We start from the raw sequence: 18,840 nt of genomic DNA on the forward strand, positions 1-18,840 counted from the left end.
ATAATCCAATACTTTAGGTGGAAAACCTAAAAGATTGCATTCCAAAACTGCTAGAACTCATACAGGAATTCAGTAAAGTATCAGGATATCAAATCAATGCACAGAAATCAGTTGCATTTGTATTCACCAACAACAAGACAGAAGAAAGAGAAATTCAGGAGTCTATTCCATTTACAATTGTACCCCAAACCATAAGAAACCATAATATATGGGGGTCCTTGCTCAAAGATACCATAAGATACCAAAGAGGCACAGAATCTGTACTCAGAAAACTATAGAGTACTCATGAAAGAAATTGAAGAAGACACAAAGAAATGTAAAAATATTCTATGCTCATGGATTGGAAGAACAAATATTGTGAAAATGTCTCTGCTTCCTAGAGCAATCCACACATGTAATGCAATCCCTATCAAAATACCATCAACTTTTTTCAAAGACGTGGAATAAATAATCCTAAAATTTATATGGAACCAGAAAAGACCCCGAATAGCTAGAGGAAGGTTGAAAAAGAAATCCTAAGTTGGTGGCATCACAATTCCAGACTTCAAGCTCTATTGCAAACCTGTAATCATCAACACATTACGGTATTGGCACAAAAACAGACACATAGATCCATGGAACAGAATAGATATCCCAGAAATGGACCCTCACCTCTAGAGTCAAATAATCTTTGACAAAGTAGGAAAGAATGTCCAATGGAAAAAAGACAGTCTCTCTTCAACAAATGGTGTTGGGAAAATTGGGCAGCCACATGCAGAAGAATGAAACTGGATGATTTCCTTACACCACACACAAATATAGACTCAAAATGGATGAAAGACCTCAATGTGAGATAAGAATCCATCAACATCCTTGAGGAGAACACAGGCAGCAGCCGCTTTAGCCTTAACTGCAGCAACTTCTTCTTAGAAACATCACCAGAGTCAAGGGAAGCGAGGGCAAAAATAAACTATTGGGACATCAAGATCAAAAGCTTTTGCACAGCAAAGGAAACAGTCAACAAAACCAAAACACACCTGTCAGAATGGGAGCAGGTATTTTCAAATGAAATATCAGATAAAGGGCTAGTATCCAAAATCTATAAAGAACTTATCAAACTCAACACACAACAAACAATCCAGTAAAGACATGGGCAGAAGACATGAACAGACATTTCTGCAAAGAAGACAGCCAGATGGCCAACAGACACATGAAAAAATGCTCCACAATACTCAGCATCAGAGAAATACAAATCAAAACCACAGTGAGATACCACCTCACACCAGTTAGAATGGCTAAAATTAACCAGTCAGGAAATGACAGGAATTGGCAAAGATGTGGAGAAAGCGGAACCCTCCTACACTGTTGTTGGGAATGTGAGCTGGCATAGCCACTATGGAAAACAGTACAGAGGTTCTTCAAAAAGTTGAAAATAGGTCTCCGTATGACCCAACCATTGCACTACTGGGTATTTACCCTAAGATACAAATGTAGTAATCCAAAGGGGCATGAGCACCCAGATGTTTATAGCAGCAATGTCCACAATAGCTGAACTATGGAAAGAGCCTAGATGTCCATCCACAGATGAATGGATAAAGAAGTATGTGTATATATATATAAAGAAGTATATATGTGTGTGTGTGTGTATACATATATATATATACACACACACATATATGTATATAAACACACACACATATATATATACACACACACACAGTGGAATAGTATCCAGCCAGCAAAACCCCCAAAATCTTGCCATTTGCAGCAACGTAGATGGAGCTAGAGGGTATTAAGATAAGTGAAATAAATCAGAGAAAGGCAATTATCATTGATATGAGGAATTTGAGAAACAAGACAGAGGATCATAGGGGAAGGGAGGGAAAAATGAAACAAGACAAAACCAGAGACGGAGATAAACCACAAGAGACTCTTAATCTTAGGAAACAAACTATGGGTTGCTGGAGGGGAAGGGGGTGAGTGGGAAGGGGTGGCTGGGTAATGGACACTGGGGAGGGTATGTGCTATGGTGAGTACTGTGAATTGTCTAAGACTGATGAATCAGAGATCTGTACCCCTGAAACAAATAATGCATTATATGTTAATAAAAAATTTAAAAATTTAAAGAATGAGCAAAAGATATGATAAAGATATCGTCTTTCTCCAAAGAAGACATACACATGGCCAACAGACACATGAAAAGATGCTCAACATCACTAATTATCAGGGAAATGCAAATCAAAAGCACAATGAGATATCACATCTGTCAGAATGGCTAAAATCAACAACAGAAGAAACAACAGGTATTGGCAAGGATGTGGAGAGAGGGGAACTCCTGTGCACTGGTTGTGGGAATGCAAGCTGGTGTAGCCACTCTGGATAAGAGTATGGAGGTTCCTCAAAAAATTAAAAATAGAATACCATAGGATCCAGTAACTCCCAATACTGGGTATTCACCCAAAGAATATTGCAGAATGATTTACAAGAGCCAGAATATGCAAGCAACCCAACTGTCCACTGATAGATGAATGGATAAAGATGTGATGTGTATATAGTATACAGTATTGCTCAGACATAAAGAATGAAATCTTGCCACTTGAAATATGGATGGATCTGAAATATATTATGCTAAAGAAACTAAGTCAGTCATAGTAAGTAACATATGATTTCATTTATATGAGGAATTTAAGAATCAAAAAAGGAGACAAGAAAACAGATTCTTAACCATAGAGGACAAACTGGTGGTTACTAGAGAAGAGATTGGTGGGGTGGGGGGGGGTAAAACAGGTGCAGGGATTTAAGAGTATACTTATTGTGATGAGCATGGAGTAATGTATAGAATATTTGAATGCCTATGTTATATACCTGAAACTAATATAACACTGTATGTTAATTATACTGGAAATAGAAGAAAAGAACAGAACCAAAAGAATTAGGAAAGAAAAAAAAAGGATAGATCCCTCAGAAGGTTGTTGTGAGTTGTTAATTTGGTTTTGGAAGTAAAGGTCTTAGTGTATTAGGAAAAAAAAATAGAAAATGTAGCATGGGGAAAAAATAAATTTTTGTTGAATATTTCCAATGAGTGCTAACAGGCAAATAGGCAACCGCTGTGTGTGGAGGGAGTGTATGTGTGTGTTTGGTGGGGGGGACATATGGGGGGTAGAGAGGGAATTGAATAAAGACAAAGAGCGTGCCTGAATTTCTTATACACAGATTACTAGAGCTTAGGGTATAACTAATAGTTTGGATGATAAAATTTAGCAATCATGTTCAAAGGATCTATTGTACAATAAGGAAGAATTACCTTAAAATGGAAGTGCAAAAACCCAACCCAACCAACCAGCAAAACAAACAAACCCCGCTTAGTTTCAGTTGCCTAAGAGCTCAATATAAATCAAGTATAATTTGGCAACTGAGAAACTCTTAGGCTGCTATCATAGTACTATATAATATAAATTAGATAAGCTTTGTTGAATCTATCCTGGCATTAGGATTAGGATAGTGATTCACTAGGAAAATGTTGAATAGAGTTTTATTTATATTACCAAGAGTCTTTCATGTTATCACTGTACAGGAGTACATAGTTAATGTGTTTGTGCCATTATTGAGTCAAGAAAACCATCTTTATATATAATTTGACTTGTCCAAATATGTTAAAATATTATGTAGACATTTTTCAGAAAGCGCACAACACAGATCCTAGGTTGTGACCCAAAGTGTGTATTTTCTTACTCATCTTGAACTCAATACCTTATTCATGTTTAAAAGTATATTTTTAAATATTAATATACCTACTTTCTGATGATTCAAAGACAACTATTATCTCTCATTAGTAAAAACAAAAAAAGTCTAGTCCATTTACAGAAGAAAATAACCATTAAGCCAAGAAAGGGATTATCTTTCATTTTGTTTTATTGTATTTAAGAAGAAGTATGAAATTGGAGGGCATGGTTTGGTAGGTGCTAACACCATGCAAACCTGAGCATCCTATTATGGGAACTAGCAAGCAGCTGTAGTTTCCGCTCTTAACTATATAAACTTAGGAGGAGTTGTTTTCATCTATTTTTCATGATAGTTAAATGTGCTTTCATTATTTTGTTGAGCTGGTTTCCTAATTTCATAGGCACAGGGTGATGGTTACCGATGGCTATTGGATGATATGTTAAAAAAATGGAAATAATAGAAACAAGATATGAAAAGTATGAAGAATAGGAAAATTGAGGGTGAGAAGCCTAAACTTATGATAATAGTATCAAAAATAATAACTGTATTAGTTTTGAGCAACTGTTACTTCCAGACACAAAGCCCAACTTTGGCCTTCCTTTCATATTTTGGTAAGCATAATCTCATTAAATGTTGCCTATGCTGTCACCCCCAACTCAAGAATCCTGTGTTTACAGGAGTATAAATTATCCTGGATGCTTTTTCAGACAAAAGGAAGTAATAGGCCATTTTTTAAAAACTCTGTGTTATAGACAGATCTAATACTGATAAAAATGAAAGAATAACTAGTCACCACTGAAATGTCTAAAAGCTAAATTTACCAATAAATAAATGATTATAAAAGCTGATTATAAAATTGACAAGTGATTAAAAAGCAACTGTCTGTTAGAAGTAGCTTCCTAAATCACAGGGCTTAGGAGAAATTACCTATGTTTACCCAGCAAATGGCAGAAAAACATTTCCCATCCTTGCTGCTTTGGTGCGTTCACTGATGTGTAACATGAGGTTGGAAATGGGTAAGTGACCCAATAGCATGTAAGGCAGCCTCACGATGTACAAGGACCACTGAACAAAAAGTCGAGAGTCCTTGATCCTTACTGGATATTTGAGGAAGTTATTTCGCCAGTTTGAGCCTTAGTCTTCTTATTCATAAAGGAGTTTGAATAAATGATGTTGGAGATCTCTTTTAGTTCCAAAATACAACCCTGACAAGATAACTAATTTTTCTTTTACACTTTGCATTCAGATGCTACACAATTTGAAATCTTAATTTCTCTATTACAGAATTTTGGCCTATCCAAAGATGAGAGCGATTAATACGTGGAATGGATTAAATGTTCTAGACTTGCTTTTCACGCAATCTTGAAACTGGCAGCAGTATGAGCTCCTGAAACATAGGTGAGAAGGGATCCCCCCGAAACACACACACACATGTCTCTGCGCCTTCATTCTCCATCTCATCCATGATTATTTCCAGCAACCAGAAGCCAGTCTCAGCATATATACCAGTCATGACCTCATATGCTTTCTATTTGTATACCATTACACTCACTGCCCAAGAGTCCAAACAATGAAACAAGTCCACAAGAATGTCCTAAATGCCTTCTGTAAGCTCAGTCTGTGTCAGAAGATAGGAAAGACAAATATGTCAACAGTACTTCCTCTTCAGAGCTTAAATATAACCTGAGTCATATAAATCTGATTCCAAGGTTCTTCTTTATCTGGGACCCCACCCCAACTCTGCTAGCCTCTGACGAACACAAACGTGCCAAAGTCTCTGAAGACTACAGTAGACCCTGTGCACAGGAGGAACAATGTTCTTATCTCATGGAGAGACTGTGGGCACTTTGCAGCCACACTGTGTTGGATAGTTGGCTCAAGATAGTGGCACAGATCAATAGCTTATCCCCTGAAGCTGAAAGCTATGCAGCCGGAAGAAGCAGGAGCCCACAACTCAGAGTTCTAAATCAAAGGTCTGTCACTGGTTGGAGCACGTTCACACATAATAAAATCACCATTTAATGCTGTGCCATCACTGATAAACAGAATACTGCTTCTGCCTGACCGGGCAAGACTGTGTGTAGAAACTGCTATTATTCATGGACTAGCTTATTGGAGGTAGACAATAACACAATGATGCTGTGTATGGAGACAAACTGAGAGGCAGTTTTTCCAGTTTCCCTGGTAGATCCTTTTTAACATAAGCCCTTGAAAAAAAATGAGTGGAACCCTTGCATAACGTTGTATGTTCATCTCATCTTAAATCAAATAGATTTCTTCAGCAGTACAGTAGAAAATGGCAGCTGATGAATTGTGGGTCCAGTTTGGAAATACTAATTTCACTCACCTTCCATCCGCTAATTTAAATGTTTCTCCATTAGTTATTATATGCCTTCAGTTTTAGTGAGATTTACTCCACAGACTCAAATTCAGAAGCCCCAATCAAGAATTATTTGAGAATTATTTTATAACATTTTAGGAAATGGTTATTTGAGGCATGATACATGGTTTATAATTGGGGGTTTTCAGTTTCTAATTGCATCTGGACAGGCACATAAAATATCTGACAGTAAAAATAAAACTTGTTCATGCAAGTGTCACCTGCAAATTTTGTGAAAATAGCATTAGAGAGCAGCAAAACTAGACAGAGATGGAAGGTATTTTGTACTATCAATTAATATAGAAATGGCCACCTGGCTTTTGTTTTACTAATCTTGAAGAAATCTAAAACCTTCAGCATTCATCAGATGATACCTTCTTCCCTGTGGCTTCATTAAGGTCTTGGGTACCAAAATGTATGACAGTCAAGATTGTGAGCACCGGGGCACCTGGGTGGCTTGGTGGGTTAGGACACTGCCTTCGGCTCAGGTCATGATCTCGGGATCCTGGGATCGAGCCCCGCATCGGGCTCTCTGCTCGGTGTGGAGCCTGCTTCTCCCCCCCCCACCACCATCTGCCTGCCTCTCTGCCTACTTGTGATCTCTGTCAAATAAGTAAATAAAATCTTTAAAAAAAATTGTGAGCACTATTTTGTGTGGGTCATATTTTCAGAATCTTCTTAATTGTACTTACTACATGAAACCATTTATATACTATTAGAAAAATACACTATTCGGTATGCTTCTATTAGACATTCTGTGCCATAATGTGATCATTTTAAAGGATAGTATTCAATCTCAAGTATTTTACAAATGTATAACTAGCTCTTTGTTTCCTAATAAGTTCCTTTTTCAAAAGAACTTTCTTTTTATGTCCTTTAAATTAAAAGCCGCACAGCTAGCAAATAGTCCAAACCTCAAGGAACAATGATGTGGAAAAATGAATTTATAGCAAATCACCCAAAACCTGCAGAATTGGATCAATGTACAGGCGGATGATAACACTTGACCTCCTTCCAGTTTCCTTTTCATCATGACAAGGGCTTGGTAATTCTCTGCTAAAGTGTGCTGAGCCATGTTGGCAAATATTATCATTGATGTTTCCATCTGGTTTATTGTGTAACATAAAGTTTCTTTCAAACTAAAAGCTAGATCCTCTTGGCTGTAGCTCTGGAATTCATATTTCTCATTAGGGAAGTGTGAGGTCAGGCTGACACTTCATGCATTTGCTGAAGTGCTGCTCGTCCTCAGGTGTGTGTAGGGCAAGGGTCCTAATTTGGTTCATAGAGTCCAAGAGTTGGAAAGACCAAGAAATCATTTGACTCAATGTTTCGTCTTAAGCAGATATCCATTATATAATAAAAGCAGGAGGAGGATCTGTGGAGTAGATAGATATTATTGTTGTTGTTGCTGCTGTGTGAATCTGGTACCTGTAAGGGGTACTGGGTGCTAGGTCCATGAAACATACCCAGGTTCAAATCCTGTTTCTACAATTTACTGTCTCTGTCATTTTTGTTCATCTCTTAACTTTTATAAATATTAGTTTGCTCACAGTCCAAAGGTGGTAATTCTTGCCTTTCAAGGTTGTTAAGGATTAGCTGAGATCATGAACATACAGCACTTAGTACGGTTATTGATCATAGTTATTGTCCAAAAGATATTTGTGATGATGAATGGGGTGATGGTGATGATGAAGACTGATATTGATTGAGGAGCTCTGGAAACTCTTCATTTCTGATATACCATGGCAGCGTACTATTAGCAGGTCAGAAAAGGGTGATGCCAGGTAAAAGTACAAGCAGTCTCTATCCAGTACAAATTACTGGGGCTCAGATACTTTTTGCTATACTTACTAGAGAAGTTTCTGGGGGAAAAGCCACTATATTCTAGTTCAAACTGAGACCTGGTGACAATATTTGCAAATAAATCAATGTGACACATCACATCGACAAGAGAAGGGATAAAGACCATATGATTATCTCAACAGATGCAGAGAAAGCGTTTGACAAAATAAAATATCTATTCATGATTTTTTTTTAAAAAAAAAACCTCAACAAAGTACATTTAGAGGGAACACACCTCAGCATAATAAAGGCCACATATGTATAACCCACAGCTAACATCATAATCAATGGTGAAAACCTGAGAACTTTCTCCCTAAGATGAGGAACAAGACAAGGATATCCCCTCTCATCACTTTTATTCAACATAGTCCTGGAAGGCCTAACCACAGCAGTCAGATGAGAGGAAGAAATAAAAGGCATCTAAACTGAAAAGGAAGAAGTAAAACTGTCACTTTTTGCAGAGGACACAAATACTATATAGAGAAAAACCCTAAAGACTGTGCCAAAAAAAGTGCTAGAACTGATAAATTCAGTGAAGTCTCAGCATACAAAATTAATATACAGAAATCTGTTGCATTTCTATACACTAATAATGAAGGAGCAGAAAGAGAACTTAAGAAAACAATTCCAAAAAAACCTAATTCTCAAAAAGATAAAAAAATAAATGCAATTTAAACAAAAGGAAAAGAAAACAATTTCATTTATAAACTGCACCAAAAAGAATAAAATACCTAAAAATAAACTTAGCCAAGGAGGTGAAAGACCTGTACTCTGAAAACTATAAGACACTGTTGAAACAAATTAAAGATGACACAAACAAATGGAAAGACAGTCCGTGCTCACGGATTGGGAAACCCAGTGAGCCTGTGCTCTGAGGAATTTGTCCTGATGACCCATGGGCCATTGGGGCATGTTTGTCTCCATGTTTAGGGTGATAAAAATTGATATGTTGGAATCCAGGCTCAGGAAGGCAAAAGCACTCAAGAAGCTCCCTGCCATTTGATTCCTGAGGACAGTAGTTTTCTGCTCAGCAGTGTGATGAAGGAGAGGGGGACCTAGAAGATTCTTCAAAAGACCACGCTGGAATCAAATCATCACAGGGTACACTTAAACTATAATTTCATTTGTCAGTTATACCTCAGTAAAGCTGAAAGAATGTCTATTATTAGAAATGTTACCAAAAAGATTAATAAGTAAAAGACTGGGCTGGAGCTCAGGCTTCATGATACACCAGCTGTGACAGTTTGATCGGTATTTTTATCATCCCTGAGCCTCTGTGTCTTCATCTGCCAGGAGATATTCCCAACCTCTCTATCTATCTATTTATTTATTAAGATTTAATTTATTTATTTATTTATTTTTAAAGATTTTATTTATTTATTTGACAGAGAGAGATCACAAGTAGGCAGAGAGGCAGGCAGAGAGTGAGAGAGGGAAGCAGGCTCCCCGCCGAGCAGAGAGCCCGATGCGGGACTCGATCCCAGGACCCTGAGATCATGACCCGAGCCGAAGGCAGCGGCTTAACCCACTGAGCCACCCAGGTGCCCCTATTTATTTATTTGACAGAGAGAGATCACAAGTAGGCAGGCAGAGAGAGAGGGGGGAAGCAGGCTCCCCGCTGAGCAGAGAGCCCTATGCGGGACTCGATCCCAGGACCCTGAGATCATGACCTGAGCCGAAGGCAGAGGTTTAACCCACTGAGCCACCCAGGTGCCCCTAAATGTTATATCTATATATAGATATATATAATTTCATGGGAGTTGCATGGTACTTAACGTAGAATGTTTCCCTACTCTGATTCTTCTAAATGGACTCATTGAGCTTCTACCGAGAGACTTGGAGCACAACCCAGGTCCTGAAGATAGACTTATTCTAATCATTGCACTGTAAGATGCATCAGGAAGTGGCTTAGCAACCCCACATGAAGTTATATAATCACAGCTCTGTTATATAACTGATGTTCACAATGTAAACACAAAGCAAGATGAAGGCCATGACAACTGATTAGCGTATAATCAGCCACTAGATGGAACCAGAGGGAAAGTTAGGAGCAACAACACTCCCCGCTAAAGGCTGCCTAGTCCATAGGATCAATGTCTACTTGCCAGGATATCTGACCCAGGTTAACTAAATACTCAGGATATGGAGGTTCAGCCAGCTGTACATCTACCTAATATATTTTTAGCGCATGTTTCTCTATTTTCTCCATAACGATTCTAAAAGTTAGATTTCATGAGTCTCACGGAAATCAAGAAACACTACCAACAACATTCACTTAGAATACTAACATACTAATGCTCTCTAAGAAGGCCATGAAATTGTTTTAGTCTTACTTGTTTTCGGTGAACCCACATTGTCTCCTTGTGGTCACTGTATTCATTCCATACATGATTTGGCCAATTTCACAATCTCTTATTTTAAGCTGTTGCCAGGGACTTTCCCATTTCAAGAAAGATCATAATAACTGATTTTTTCATTGAAATTACAGAGATTATGATTTTTGTTATGACGCTATTTGAAGCTTCTGTTGACTTCTTTTTCTGAGATATCAATTATGTTGTGCAGGAAACATAAAGGGAATTACCATAATAAATATTTTAAATCATTTCCTATCTCCTGCTTACATACAGAATAGTTAATCTAACAATAATAAAACATTATTGTATTTAGGCTTAGAATATAGAAGTGTTTTGCTGGGCTCCAGAAATTATGAATGAGCATGGCACTGTGAACAGTTTCATAATGAGCTTTGTGAATGATCACTATTCTTGTACCTAATGTAGACTCAGCCGCAGGTCCCTTTGGGTATGTAATGGTAGGAAGGTACTCTGGGACTGTAATAATAGGTAGAGATGAATGAGCAGGAAAAGTTTAGTGTGTTTGCTGAAAATAATGTACAAAGGATCATGGTGTACCCCAGCTGTGTTGAGCCATGGATATAACAGGAATCTGTTGGAAGAGACCACATTTGTGGTCAGATAGGTATGTGTTGTCTAAGGAAGTCTTTCTGTTTGAGCTACGAACAAGAGCTGAGAAGACAAAGATGGAAGTCCAGATTTTGGGGGTAAAAGAGTTTGGGAGTTTTGCTGAAGTCAATGCCCAAGTAAGCATTTACACTGCATATACTGGAGTGTTCTCTCTATACTAAGGCAGAACACCTTTTGGGAGAATGGGCATAAACATAAAGGATTAGGTGACTGGTCACAGTGTGTTAGGCCTAAAACTGGAAAAGTATACTAATACTCAGTGTTTAGGCTATGAAGTAATCTCCTCTCCTCCTCCTGTATCTTCATCCAGGCCCATCTCCTCCCCAGATCCCTGAACCTATGCCCCTGGACATAGCAGCCTACAGATACATGTTAAGGCCATGTATACACATGGGTGCTCACAGGCCTAGCCTCCCCCACAACTATCCACAAGTAAACATAGCTCTCCTCAGATGCCTACAGAAGAACTAGCCATATATAAGCCTATTACACAAACTGTGTGCACGTAACTATGTAGACCTATAGTCATGTGACACAGGTAAGTCCATGCAAACACGTGCATATTGACAATTACCACACACATCTGCAACACACATTAATCATTTTGGCTTATGGAAGAAAAATGAATAGTACTGGTGTGCATGGGGTTCCTATGTACTCACAGCCTTATTTAGCTTTGGCTCAGCCATAAAAAACATGTTTCCCCAAGAAAAACAAATTTGCTCTGCCTATAGTTGGGTGAGCCCTTGTGAAACATGATGATTTGACATAAACGCTGCCAATCCCTACATGTGAATAATCCCTAACCCTTGAAAAAGATTTGATTTACATTCTCTTATCCATTCTGTTTTCTAGAAACACACTAGTTAAATAATTGCATAACAAATTCAAGCAACATAAAAAAATTTGTCAGCTTGGAAATAGATTTATTTTTTGATATCTTTAGGAAAATAGCTCATTCAGCTGAGAATAGTAATGTCATCAGTGAAAATATGGTGTTTGGGGAGTTCCATTTTCAGTTTTGGCAGAGTAACTTACATCAGAACAGCCCTTCCACTGAAAGAAGCTATAAAAGCTGGATAAAATACAAAGAACTGCTGTTTAAAGACATCAGAAGGCAATAAAAGAAGTCAGGACTTCTGAGGCCAAGGTCCTGAGAGTAATAAAATACATTGAGATGCATCTGACCTCTACTGTTTCTCCCCACTTAGAACCAGATTTTTATGAATAAATAAACCTTGCTGGGATTCTGATTAAAACTGAATGACACCACTAATGAATTTGACTTAATAGAATACTGGACCCTAAAACTACAAGATAAACTCCTTTTAAGTATGTTTGGAAAGTTACCAGTAGTAACTATATTATGGACAATGAAATAAGATTTAGTAAATTTCAAAGGAGATTGTATTCTTTGCATAAAGTAGAATTAAACCAGAAATCTGTAACAAAAAGCTAAATTAAAAAAACCTTTGATATGTATTATTAATCTATATAGTAATAAATAAACCAATGATCAAACAAGTACTTACAACAAAAATCAGAAAATGCTTGGAAATGAACAATAACGTATTTGGCACATCAAAATATGCAGGATACAATGAGGCCACATGCTGATAAAAACTTAAAGACTCATGTGCATGTATTTTAAAAATAAGACTGGGGGCCTCCAAGTGGCTTAGTCAGTTAAGTGTCCAGCTCTTGATTTCAGTTCAGGTCATGATCTCAGGGTTATGAGATAAAGCCCTGTGTCAGACAGACTCTGTGCAGAAAGTGGAGCCTGTTTAGATTCTCCCTCTGCCCCTTTCCCGCTCCACCCACCCCCAGCCCCTGCTTGTGTACATGCTCTCTCCCTCAAAAAGGCTGAAAATCAACACTGTATATACCTGTCTCAAGCAGCTGAAAGAACAACAAATTAAATCCAAAGGAGAAAAAAGTAATAATAATGCTTGCAAAAGTCCAACAAATAGGAAAAGTGCATCAACAAAATCAAAGTTGTATTTTTAAAAATACAATGACATCGATGAACCTCTGGATCAAGGATAAAAGGCAAAAATAATAACAGTAAAACAACTAAAGATTTTATGCATGTTGAAAAAGGAATATATTATAAATAATGTTATTCACTAATTTCAAAATTTACATGAAATAAATACCTTGAAAACATCATTTAACAAAACTGAGTAGGAGTAATTGGAAAATAAGAATTGTTCTATATCAAATAAAGAATGAGTCTGCAATTCAGAACCTCTCACAGCAAAGCCCAAGTCCCAAATACTTAAGGAACAAATAAAATGACACTAGTATTACATAAACTCTTCCATAAAATAAGGAAGATTTCCAAAGTTCTATAGTACTCACATAACCTAAGGTCAAAATCTAACAAGGGCAGTACAAAATAATTACTGCCCAAACTTATTCATGAATATAGATGCCAAAGAAATAAACAATATTATCAGCAAATCAAAGATACATGAAAGTTGAGAACCAATTGTATCAGGAATGCAAGTGTGGATTAACATTGAAAATTCAGTTAATGTAATTCAACAAGTTTGGATATTAGAGAAGCATATGATCAAACCAAGAGATGAAGTATAATTTGATATATTTAAACACAATTTAAATGTGGTTTAAAAAAAAAAAACTCTCAGAAAACGAGATACAGGAAGAGATAGATGGGAATACTCTTAAACTATAAATACCAAAACATGGAAACATCATATTTACTGATGATATTTTTAAACTTTTATCATTTTTCAAAAAGGTTTCTTGGGGGGAGGAGTTAAGACGATGGAGGAGTAGCAATGCTGAGATGACATCAGGTAGCAGGAGTTCAGCTAGATAGTTATTAAACCATTCCGAACACCTACAAGTCCAACAGGAGATCAAAGAAAAGAAGAGCAGCAATTCTAGAAACAGAAAATTGACCACTTTTTAAAAGGGTTTTTTCTTCTAAAAAATTTTGGGAAACAACTTCTCCTAATACATTCTAATACATCAAAATATACCCTAAAACTAGCACAGGATTTTGTTCTAGTCTCCAGCCTGAGCAAATTCTCTCTACTTTCTTTTTCTTTCTGTTCCCAACCAATTTATCTTATCAACTCCTTTTTTAGAATTTTTTAAAAATTTTCATCTTTACAGTCATATTTCATCCCTTCATCATGTTTACCCTTATTTGTGTGTGTGTGTAAGTTTTTCTTTCTTTAAAATTTTGGGAGGTAGTTTCTTCTAAGAGACCAAAATACTCCCAAAATTAAGTAGGTGGTTCTGTTCTTTTCACCAGTCTAATATATATATTTTATTTTTTCTTTTTTTTAAATTCTTTTAACTTTTTACTTCCTATCTTCCCCCCATGATTTGGGGTCTCTTTTGATTTGGTTAATGCACGTTTTCTGGGGTCTTTGCCACCCTTTTAGTATTTTATTCTTTCCTTCATATATTCTTACCTGGACAAAGTGACAAGGTGGAAAAACTCACCACAAAAAACGAACAAGAGACAGTACCAAAGGCTAGAGACCTAATCAATATGGACATTGGTAATATGTCAGATCTAGAGTTCAGAATGATGATTCTCAAGGTGCTAGCGGGGCTCGAAAAAGGCATGGAAGATATTAGAGAAACCCTGTCTGGAGAAATAAAAGCCCTTTCTGGAGAAATAAAAGAACTAAAGTCTAACCAAGCTGAAATCAAAAAAGGTATTAATGAGGTGCAATAAAAAATGGAGGTTCTTACTGCTAGGATAAATGAGGCAAAAGAGAGAATTAGTGATATAGAAGACCAACTGACAGAATAAAGAAGCCGAGCAAAAGAGAGACAAACAACTACCGGACCACAAAGGGAGAATTTGAGAGATAAAAAATACCATAAGATGAAACATTAGAATAATTGGGATTCCAGAAGAAGAAAAGAGAGGGGAGCAGCAGGTGTATTGGAGCAAATTATTGTAGAGAATTTCCCTAATATGGCAAAGGGAACAAACATCAAAACCCAGGAGGCGCAGAGAACCCCCCCCCTCAAAATCAATAAGAATAGGTCCACACCCCATCATCTCAGAGTAAAACTTACTAGTCTTAGTGACAAAGAGAAAATCCTGAAAGCATCCCAGGACAAGAAGTCTGTAACATACAATGGTAAAAATATTGGATTGGCAGCAGACTTATCCACAGAGACTTGGCAGGCCAGAAAGAACTGGCACGATATATTTAGAGCACTAAATGAGAAAAACATGCAGCCAAGAATACTCTATCCAGCTAGGCTATCATTGAAAATAGGAGAGATTAAAAGCTTTCAGGACAAACAAAAACTAAAAGAATTTGTAAACACCAAACCAGCACTACAGGAAGTATTGAAAAGGGTCCTTTAAGCAAAGAGAGAGCCTAAAGTAACAGACCAGAAAGGAACAAAGACAATATACAGTAATAGTCACCTTACAGGCAATACAATGGCACTAAATTCATCTCTCTCAATAGTTACCCTGAATGTAAATGGGCTAAATGCCCCAATCAAAAGACACAGGGTATTGGAATGGATAAAAAAAACCCAAAACCCATCAATATGCTGTCTGTAAGAAAATAATTTTAGACCCAAAGACACCTCCAGATTTAAAGTGGGGGGCTGGGAAATAATTTACCATGCTAATGGACATCAGAAGAAAGCTGGGGTGCAATCCTTATATCATATCAATTAGATTTTAAGCCAAAGACTATAATAAGAGATGAGGAAGGACACTGTATCATACTCAAAGGGTCTGTCCAGCAAGAAGATCTAACAGTTTTAAATATCTATGCCCCTAACATGGAAGCAGCCAACTATATAAACCAATCAATAACAGAACCAAAGAAACGCATTGACAGTATTACAATAATAGTAGGGGACTTTAACACCCCCCTCACTGAAACGGACAGATCATCCAAGCAAAAGATGAACAAGGAAATAAAGGACTTAAATGACACACTGGACCAGATGGACATCAGAGATAACATTCCATCCCAAAGCAACAGAATACACATTCCACTCTAGTACACATGGAACATTCTCCAGAATAGATCACATCCTGGGTCACAAATCAGGTCTTAACTGGTACCAAAAGACTGGGATCATTCCTTGCATATTTTCAGACCACAATGCTCTGAAGCTAGAACTCAATCACAAGAGGAAAGTTGAAAAGAACCCAGATACATGGAGATTAAAGAGCATTATACTAAAGAATGAATGGGTCAACCAGGAAATTAAAGAAGAATTGAAAAAATTCATGGAAACAAATGATAAAACGCAATGGTTCAAAATCTGTGGGACACAGCAAAGGCAGTCCTGAGAGGAAAATATATAGCAATACAAGCCTTTCTCAAGAAACAAGAAAGGTCTCAAATACACGACCCAACCCTACACCTAGAGGGGCTGGAGAAGGAACAGCAAAGAAAGCCTAAACCCAGCAGGAGAAGAGAAATAATAAAGATCAGAACAGAAATCAATGAAATAGAAATCAAAAAAACAATAGAACAAATCAACAAAACTAGGAGCTGGTTCCTTGAAAGAATAAGATTGATAAACCCTTGGCCAGACTTAACAAAAAGAAAAGAGAAAGGACCCAAATAAATAAAATCATGAATGATGAAAGAGGAGAGATCAAAACCAACACCAAAGAAATACAAAAAATTATAAGAACATATAATGAGCAACTATACGCCAGCAAATTGGACACTTTGGAAGATAGGATGCATTCCTAGAGACATACAAACTACCAGAATTGAACCAGGATAAAATAGAAAACCTGAACACACATAACCAGTAAGGAGATTGAAGCAGTCATCAAAAACCTCAGAACAAACAAGAGCCCAGGGCCAGACAGCATCCCAGGGGAATTGTACCAAGCATTTAAAGAAGAATTAATTCCTATTCTCCTGAAACTGTTACAAAAAATAGAAATGGAAGGGAAACTTCCAAACTCACTTTATGAGGCCTGTATTACGTTGATCCCAAAACCAGACAAAAACCCCATTAAAAAAGAGAATTACAGACCAATATCCTTGATGAACACAGATGTGAAAATTCCCCACAAAATCCCAGCCAATAGGATCCAACAATACTTTAAAAGGATTATTCAAGACCAAGAGGGATTTATTCCTGGGCTGCAAGGTTGGTTCAACATCCGCAAATCAATCAATGTGATATAATACATGAAGAAAAGAACAAGAACCATATGATACTCCCAATAGATGCTGAAAAAGCATTTGACAAAGTACAGTATCCTTTCTTGATCAAAACTCTTCAAAGTGTAGCGATAGGGGGTACATACCTCGATATCATCAAAGCCATCTATGAAAAACCCACCATGAATATCATAAGGTCAGGAACACGGCAGGGATGTCCATTATCACCACTGCTATTCAACATAGTAGTAGAAGTCCTAGCCTCAGCAATCAGACAACAAAAGGAAATTAAAGGCATCCAAATTTACAAAGAAGAAGTCAAACTATCACTCTTTGCAGATGATATGCTTTATGTGGAACCCAAAAGACTACCCTCCATGTCTGCTAGAACTTGTACAGGAATTTAGTAAAGTGTCAGGATATAAAATCAATGCACAGAAATCACTTGCATTTCTATACACCAACAACAAGACAGAAGAAAGAAATTAGGGAGTCCATCCCATTTACAATTGCACCCCAAACCATAAGATACCTAGGAGTAAACCTAACCAAAGAGGCAAAGAATCTGTACTCAGAAAACTATAAAGTATTCATGAAAGAAATTGAGGAAGACACAAAGAAATGGAAAAGCATTCCATGCTCATGGATTGGAAAAACAAATATTGTGAAAATGTCTATGCTACCTGAAGCAATCTACACGTTTAATGCAATTCCTATCAAAACACCATCAATTTTTTTCCAAAGAAATGGAACAAATAATCCTAAAATTTATATGGAACCAGAAAAGACCTCAAATAGCCAGAGGAATTTTGAAAAAGAAAGCCAAAGTTGTTGGCATCACAATTCCAGACTTCAAGCTCTGGTACAAAGCTGTCATCATCAAGGCAGTATGGCACTGGCACAAAAACAGAACCATAGATAGATGGAACAGAATAGAAAGCCCAGAAACAGACCCTCATCTTTATGGTCAACTAATCTTCAACAAAGCAGGAAAGAATGTCCAATGGAAAAAAGACAGCCTCTTCAACAAATGTTATTGGGAAGATTGGACAGCCACATGCAGAAACTGGACCATTTCCTTACACCACACACGAAAATAGACTCAAAATGGATGAAGGACCTCAATGTGAGAAAGGAATCCATACACATCCTTGAGGAGAACACTGGCAGCAACCTGTTCGACCTCACCTGCAAGCAACTTCTTCCTAGAAACATCGCCAAAGGCAAGGGAAGCAAGGGCAAAAATGAACTATTGGGACTTCATCAAGATTAAAAGCTTTTGCACAGCAAAGGAAACAGTCAACAAAGCCAAAAGACAACTGAAAGAATGGGAGGAGATATTTGCAAACGACATAACAGATGAAGGGTTAGTATCCAAAGTCTATAAAGAACTTACCAACTCAACACCCAAAGAACAAATAATCCAATCAAGAAATGGGCAGAGGACATGAACAGACATTTCTGCAAAGAAAACATCCAGATGGCCAACAGACACATGAAAAAGTGCTCCATATCACTCGGCATCAGGGAAATACAAATCAAAACCACAATGAGATACCACCTCATAACAGTCAAAATGGCTAAAATTAACAAGTCAGGAAAGGACAGATGCTGACGAGGATGCAGAGAAAGGGGAGCCCTCCTATACTGTTGGTGGGAATGCAAGCTGGGGTAGCCAGTCTGGAAAACAGCATGGAGGTTCCTCAAAAAGTTGAAAATTGAGCTACCCTATGACCCAGCAATTGCACTACTGGGTATTTATCCTAAAGATACAAAT

The sequence above is a fragment of the Mustela erminea genome, chromosome X (genome assembly GCF_009829155.1).
Source record: "Mustela erminea isolate mMusErm1 chromosome X, mMusErm1.Pri, whole genome shotgun sequence".
Taxonomy (NCBI): Eukaryota; Metazoa; Chordata; class Mammalia; order Carnivora; family Mustelidae; genus Mustela; species Mustela erminea.